The sequence below is a fragment of the Ascaphus truei genome, chromosome 4, assembly GCF_040206685.1.
Source record: "Ascaphus truei isolate aAscTru1 chromosome 4, aAscTru1.hap1, whole genome shotgun sequence".
Classification (NCBI taxonomy): Eukaryota; Metazoa; Chordata; class Amphibia; order Anura; family Ascaphidae; genus Ascaphus; species Ascaphus truei.
The window spans coordinates 8850052-8857809 of record NC_134486.1 but is presented as its reverse complement, the minus strand read 5'-3'; the positions used below and the strand labels follow the sequence as shown (position 1 = coordinate 8857809).

Sequence of the window (7758 nt, the reverse complement as noted above, 5' to 3'; positions counted from 1 at the left end):
TGCCAATTTTTGTTTATTGGCTGTAGCAACAATGACTTACTTTTAAATTTAGACAACAGATACTTTATCCTTTATCTATACTTACTTATTGATCCAGAGGAAGGCGAACAAAAAACCCCAGAGTCATATCATCCAATAATATCTCATAAGGGGAAAAATAAATTCCTTCCTGACTCCTAAAGCACTCCTAAATCCTTCTCCATCAAGGATTCCCCCAATTTATCCACATTTAATTTGTATGTCGCCTTTTTATTCTTGCATCCCAAAATGTATAACCTTACATTTATCTGTATTAAACCTCATCTGCCATTTACCTGCCCACATTTCCAGTCTCTCCAAGTCCTTCTGAAGAGAAATTACATCCTGCTCTGATTCTATTACCTTACACAATTTAGTATCATCAGCAAAGATGGAGACTTTGCTCTCGATGCCAACCTCAAGGTAATTAATAAACAAGTTAAAAAGCAGGGGTCCCAGTACCGATCCCTGAGGTACTCCACTCACGACTTTAGCCCAACCTGAAAAAGTTCCATTTATGACAACCCTCTGTTGTCATACACTCGAGTGACATACACTCGAGGCGCAGTCAGTGCTGACTGCATATGAGTCATTGAACAAGCGTCAATCTTTGATCATTCCTTGTCCTCAGTAGTTGGAACGCACGATCTCATACGTTTCAAGCGCGCACATGCGCAGTAGGTATCCTTTCGATTTCCTTCAAATTGAAACGCCAGAAGTGCATGTTGTGTACCAATCATTGCACTAACGTTAATCCTTTTAAATGTGATCCTGCGAGTGTATGATGGATAAGTTGATCAGTGTATTTTCTTCAATAGAGGTCCTTCCATGTGTCATCTTCTTTTGTTCTTCATTGGAGGGAGTTATCTTCCATTTTTTAGAAGTCCACGATATTATAAAAAAGAGAGAAAAAAAGGAAAAAAAAAACAAAAAAAAACGGAGTGATAAATCAGCACAACACGGTTGAACAAGCTGCTAACATATCATTTACTATGAACAGTGAATAATAATAAAAGTTAAAAAAAGGTTGGTTTTGTCAATTCTTAAACATGCTCAGCCCCAGTGGCATACTATTCTGACAGCTTAAATATGTATCCAATAACAGCAGGCAGTGGCAGCAGCCTATGGAATAAGTGGTTTTACCTTTCTTCAATGAAACATCCTAATGAGAAAAAGTCATTTAGTCCATTAGGGAATACTGTATCTAAAGTGTGGATCCAGAATGATTCACGTTGTAATAATAAAACATCCTTTTCCAATCCTGCCCTAGCTTTTTTGATATGTTCAATATCCATTAATTTTAGTGATGAAATGGGATGACTGAATTCAGAGCAATGTCTAAAAAGAGCGGTGTCTTCCGCACGATTATTTATTTTACTCTTATGTTCAATAAATCTAGTTTTAAGCATCCGATTGCTCTCACCCATATAACATAGTCCACAAGGGCATTTGATCATGTAGACCAGCGGTGCGCAAACTGGGGGGCGCGCCCCCCTGGGGGGGCGCAAGATTGTTTAGGGGGGGCGCAGGAAGCAGCGGCAATTATTGCCAGTAGCAGAGGAAAAAAAGCCGTCTGCAGCTGCAATTTTTATTTTGGCCATTAGGTGGCGCTGTGCTGTGCTAAGTAACGTGCTGTGCACAGTAGCATCTCCCTGCTTCCTGCATCAGCTTTGTGACATGGGGAGAGGGGGTGAGTGAGACTGGGACATGGGTGAGTGAAACTGGGACATGGGGAGGGGGGGGGAGTGAAACTGGGACATGGGGAGGGGGGGGGGGAGTGAAACTGGGACATGGGGAGGGGGGGGGAGTGAAACTGGGACATGGGGAGGGGGGGGAGTGAAACTGGGACATGGGGAGGGGGGGGGGGAGTGAAACTGGGACATGGGGAGGGGGGGGGGAGTGAAACTGGGACATGGGGAGGGGGGGGGGGTGAAACTGGGACATGGGGAGGGGGGGGGGGGGTGAAACTGGGACATGGGGGAGTGAGACTTGGACAAGGGGGGGGTTGAGACTGGCACATGGGGGGGGGAGAGAGTGAGACATGGGGGATGAGTCTGGGGCATGGGGGAGTGACTGGGTCATGGGGAGGGGTGTGAGTGACATGAGGGGGGTGAGAGTGTTAGATGGGGAGGGGGGTGAGAGTGAGTGTGACATGGGGAGGGGGGTGAAAGAGCTACATGGGGATGGGGATGAGAGAGACACTGGTGGGAGGGAGACACTGGCAGGAGGGAGAAAGACACACAATGGCTGGAGGGAGAGTGTGAGAGAGACACCGATGGAGGGAGAAACAATAGCTGGTTGGAGAGTGCAAGATAGATACTGGGGGGAGGGAGAGACAATGGGGGGAGGGAGAGACACACAGGGGGAGGGAAAGAGAGTGGGGGGAGACACTGAGGGGAAGGACTGGAGGGGGAGTGAGAAATACAGGGAGAGGGAGAGACTGGAAGAGGAGTGTGAAACTGGAAGAGGGGAGAGAGGGAGAGAATGGGGGGAGGGAGAAAGAGACACACACTGGGGGGAGGGAAAGGGGGAGTGGGGGGAGAGAGGGGGCGACACTGAGGGGAGGAATAGAGAGGGACTGGAGGGGGAGTGAGAAATACAAGGAGAGGGAGAGACTGGGAGAGGAGTGAGAGACTGGCAGAGGGGAGAGAGTGAGAGACAATGGGGGGAGACACTGAGGGGAGGGATAGAGAGGGACTGGAGGGGGAGTGAGAAATACAGGGGGAGGGAGAGACTGGCAGAGGGGAGAGAGGTCCTGAGAGATTCTAATGTGGCGGGAAGAGAGAGATTAATAATACTGCAGAAATGGGGACGCTATTAGACAAATACCATAATATTTATTTTTAAGTGATGTAATTTGTGTTATAAATACTTTTTTTGTAGACGCGTGAACCAGCTCACGTGCGCTGACGTCATGTGATTTTTATTACATCAGGCAGGGGGGGCCCGAGAAATTTCATGGATGAAAAGGGGGGCTCGGCATAAAAAGTTTGCTCACCCCTGATGTAGACTATGTTCGTGGTGGTACATGTAATACGTTCCTTAATAGTGAACATCTTGCCACTTCTAGGATGGTAAAACTTATCTCCAGTATTTAAACTGTTACAAATGCTACATCCATAACATTTATAGCAGCCCACCTTGGGTGAACTCAGGAAATGTGGGGTAGTATAATGTTTCTCATTGTCAGCCTTAATGAGAATGTCCAGGGTGAATGTCCAGGGTGAATTGCATTAACATGTTTATTGCCCTTTGTTCCCCTTCCTGCCTTTTCTATCCCCATTTGCAGCCCATCCCATAGGCCGCCATTGGAGCTCCATGCAAGTCAATGGAGATTTCCGTGGTTTTGGCCTAATATCAGAAAAGACCAGCAGGTGGCGCCCGAGAGGACGAGCGGAACTCCGCCATTGAAATGAATGGAGTAATGTATTTCAATGGGGATTCCTCGAGTCTGACCTCAAGGAACGAGCTGGCAGCCAGCCAAACCGCAAACCCCGAAAGCGGATACAATATCCATAGAAAAGCTTTGATCACTAAATTGGCGTGGGAACTTGGTCACGGCCAAGTTCAGTCATATTAAAATTGTATCTCCGGTCCTAGGGAAGGTAGCGGGTTAATTCTTTTTGCCCCTAGCTCAGGGGGACCCTCTTACTCGACCCCAACCGGGTCCGACAGTCAATGGCTCCAGTCTCCTTGGAGGCGTGGGTTCAAATCCCACCGCTGCCAATTTTTGTTTATTGGCTGTAGCAACAATGAGTTACTTTTAAATTTAGACAACAGATACTTTATCCTTTATCTATACTTACTTATTGATCCAGAGGAAGGCGAACAAAAAACCCCAGAGTCATATCATCCAATAATTTCTCATAAGGGGAAAAATAAATTCCTTCCTGACTCCTAAAGCACTCCTAAATCCTGCTCCATCAAGGATTCCCCCAATTTATCCCCATTTAATTTGTGTTGCCTTTTCATTCTTGCATCCCAAAATGTATAACCTTACATTTATCTGTATTAAACCTCATCTGCCATTTACCTGCCCACGTTTCCAGTCTCTAAAAGTACTTCTGAAGAGAAATTACATCCTGCTCTGATACTATTACCTTACACAATTTAGTATCATCAGCAAAGATGGAGACTTTGCTCTCGATGCCAACCTCAAGGTAATTAATAAACAAGTTAAAAAGCAGGGGTCCCAGTACCGATCCCTGAGGTACTCCACTCACGACTTTAGCCCAACCTGAAAAAGTTCCATTTATGACAACCCTCTGTTGTCTATCCTTTAACCAGTTTTCAATCCAGGTGCATATATTATTACTGAGTCCAATTTTCTTTATTTTGTACACCAACCTCTTGTGTGAAACTGTATCAAAAGCCTTTGCAAAATCTAAGTAGACCACATCAACTGCATTACCCTGGTCTAAATTCCTACTCACCTCCTCAAAGAAACAAATAAGGTTAATTTGGCATGATATATCCTTCATAAATCCATGCTGACTATTACTAATAATTTTATTTTCCATTAGGTATTCCTGAATATTATCCCGTATTAAACCTTCAAGTAGTTCCCCCACTATTGATGTCAGTCTTACAGGTCTGTAATTCACCGGTTGTGATCTAGCTCCCTTTTAAATATAGGCACCACATCTGTTTTATGCCAATCTTGTGGTACTGAGCCTGTGGAAATGGAGTCCTTGAATATTAAATATAATGGTTTGGCTATTACTGAGCTTAACACCTTGAGAACTCTTGGATGTATGCCATAGGGGCCAGGTGCATTATTTATTTACATTTTTCCAAGTCGCTTATGAACTTTTTCCTCAGATATATGTGACATTGTCAAAGAAGGTATTAACCAAATATAATATATATAAATATATATTTAATATTTTATATTTATATAAATGCTTCCAAAACATTCATCCTGAAAGGATTTAGGAAATATGAATTCATAAAAACCTTATTAAAACTAGAAATAAGATTCAAGAAGAACAAAACACAGAGGGAAGTAATGGTATGTATGTGCTTATTTACATGGTAACCAAATGGTGTGCAGGGTTTCCATGAATGTTACCTGATCTTTTAGTGATAGGGAGTGAGAGCTTGTGGTCATTGTATTTACAGGCAGATTGTCAGTAATGAAATGTATCGGTGTAATGTATTTATGTATTTATATAAAGAGAATTTCATGTGTATTCCTCCTGTAGCAGAATTAAGCATTTATACTTATTGGCATACTGATAGCCAATTGCACTTTTTATTTGACATAATATCAAACATCTGAATGAGTTTGAAAATAAAAAACAGAAGTCCTTCGAACCGGAATTGAACCAGTGACCTAAGGATTGCTGTATTACCACTACAGTCCTCCGCTCTACCAACTGAGCTATCGAAGGCTTCATGCTTTGGCCCAAGAAATAACCGGATAATTCCTGCATGTGGTGGAGCTTGTATTGAGGGGATTAAACATGCAAAGAAAACATATGATATAAATCAGTTCCCTTTACAAACATCATACCACACATTCAAGAACTCATGTGGTAGCGTGGCCGAGCGGTCTAAGGCGCTGGATTAAGGCTCCAGTCTCTTCGGAGGCGTGGGTTCAAATCCCACCGCTGCCAATCTTTATTTATTGCCTGTAGTAACAATTACTTACTTTGTCTTATTCTGTATCACTGTAGAGCCAACATAGCTAATAACCACTATTAACTGTTTCATGTCTATGTTTTTGACAGCCACATCTTATGTCTGATATCTATTTCAATACATTATTTAGTGCATTATTCCCCATCATTTGGTGCATAAGTAGCATTATTGGATATATGTGTCATTGTCAAAGAAAGGTATTAACCATATATAAATGCTTCCAAAACATTCATCCTGAAAGGATTTAGGAAATATGAATTCATAAAAACCTTATTAACACTAGAAATAAGATTCAAGAAGAACAAAAAACACAGAGCTAAGTAATGGTATGTATGTGCTTATTTACATGGTAACCAAATGTTGTGTGGGGTTTCCATGAATGTTACCTGATCTTTTAGTGATAGAGAAAAGATCAGGTAACATTCGTGATAAAATTATACACCATTTGCGGGTAACATAACAGTACTACCGGCTACTCCGGTCAGCAACACATTACACAGATGTTTAACCCTAGTTGCTCCCTAATATCCACCCTTAATCTCCTGCTCCCAAAGTGCGTGTCTTGCAGCTATTTCCTAACAGGGATCCTAACTACACCCGACGGCATCCCTAACTTACATTCCTGCAGGGGACCGTAAACTACAGGAGAATACATTAGGGCGCACAACTAGACCCAAGAGCTGACACTTCAGCCCTTGACATACGGTTTCAGGGGCAACCAGCCCGGTGTCACCTTTATTAATGAAGGCCGGCTACCCCCTGCCGTCACACAGCTTGATATAGAAAAGAGATAAGAAAGAAAGAGTATTGGTAATGCAGTAATATGCTTTCTGTAATATTACTGTGTCATATTCACTTCACTTTGTGTTATACTGGGGCAACTCAAACACATTTTGGTTGTGCCCCTTTTAACATAGCTAAAAACAGAGAATCCCTCTGTATTAATAGTGGGCTAAAAACAAAATACTATTTAAAAAACTGGAGAATGCGGGCATCGATCCCGCTACCTCTCGCATGCTAAGCGAGCGCTCTACCATTTGAGCTAATCCCCCATATGCTGCCTGTTGAAAGACGTCTCCATTGTACACATACATCCTCTACACAATGGAAACAAAAAAAGAACAGCGCAAAAAAACCATTGTGTAGTATAATAAAATAATTATTTATAGTGTAAGGGTGAGTATTGCACGTACATCAACAAAAAGGGTTAATAGCATGACATGTTACCACTCGGCAGGCACAGCAGGATACAGACACCGGTTACTGGACGTCCTCCCTCAGAATGCTGGTGACGCATTAAAGACACGACCGGCCGAGAGACGCTGCCGGATGACGTCACACGCCGGCGTGGATCAAACCGGAAGAAGCGTGGCGATCAACCCTTGAGAATAACTGCTGAGGGCTCCGTGAAGGCGCGGGAAGGTTCCCCAGCGCTGAGCTGCTTACTCCGAAACCGGATACCAGCATTCTGAGGGAGGACGTCCAGTAACCGGTGTCTGTATCCTGCTGTGCCTGCCGAGTGGTAACATGTCCCTAACATGTCATGCTATTAACCCTTTTTGTTGATGTACGTGCAATACTCACCCTTACACTATAAATAATTATTTTATTATACTACACAATGTTTTTTTGCGCTGTTCTTTTTTTGTTTCCATGTAGCCTGGTGTTTGAGCCATTCCCACTGACCAGCAGCACAAAACCTCACCTGCTAAGGTTGTATTTTATATCTTATTCATAAGTCACTAATTTTATCACAGACCACATATGAGCGCAAGTCTTTTTTTGTTTTCACATCCTCTACACCAGGGGGGCGCAAACTTTTTTCCCTGCGCCCCCCTGCCGGCTGTCCCCTCACTCCCGCGCCCCCCTCCCAACCCCAACTTACCCGCGCTCCGGCGTAATGACGTCACGTTGCCATAGCAACATGACGTCACATGACCTCGCAGCGTCATTTTGACGCCGCGTTGCCATGGCGACACAGGGAGGAAGCTGCCGGAGCCACGGTAAGTTAGGTTTACAGAGGCCCTGCAGCTCCCCCGGCACTTAATTTAAGTGCCTTCGGGAAGCGTACGGGGCCTCTGTAAACCCCGCGCCCCC

General features: G+C 43.9%; 3 non-coding genes across 3 annotated transcripts; 1 reads left to right on the top strand and 2 right to left on the bottom strand.

Moving 5' to 3' along the window:
- Positions 1-5325: 5325 nt before the first annotated feature.
- On the bottom strand, positions 5326-5411 carry TRNAY-GUA (transfer RNA tyrosine (anticodon GUA)). Its single transcript is given in 2 exon segments — positions 5326-5361; positions 5375-5411. It is a non-coding gene; the product is annotated as a tRNA-Tyr (tRNA).
- A 143-nt stretch (positions 5412-5554) lies between these two features.
- On the top strand, positions 5555-5636 carry TRNAL-AAG (transfer RNA leucine (anticodon AAG)). Its single transcript has one exon. It is a non-coding gene; the product is annotated as a tRNA-Leu (tRNA).
- A 1004-nt stretch (positions 5637-6640) lies between these two features.
- On the bottom strand, positions 6641-6713 carry TRNAA-AGC (transfer RNA alanine (anticodon AGC)). Its single transcript has one exon. It is a non-coding gene; the product is annotated as a tRNA-Ala (tRNA).
- Between the last annotated feature and the right edge of the window lie 1045 nt (positions 6714-7758).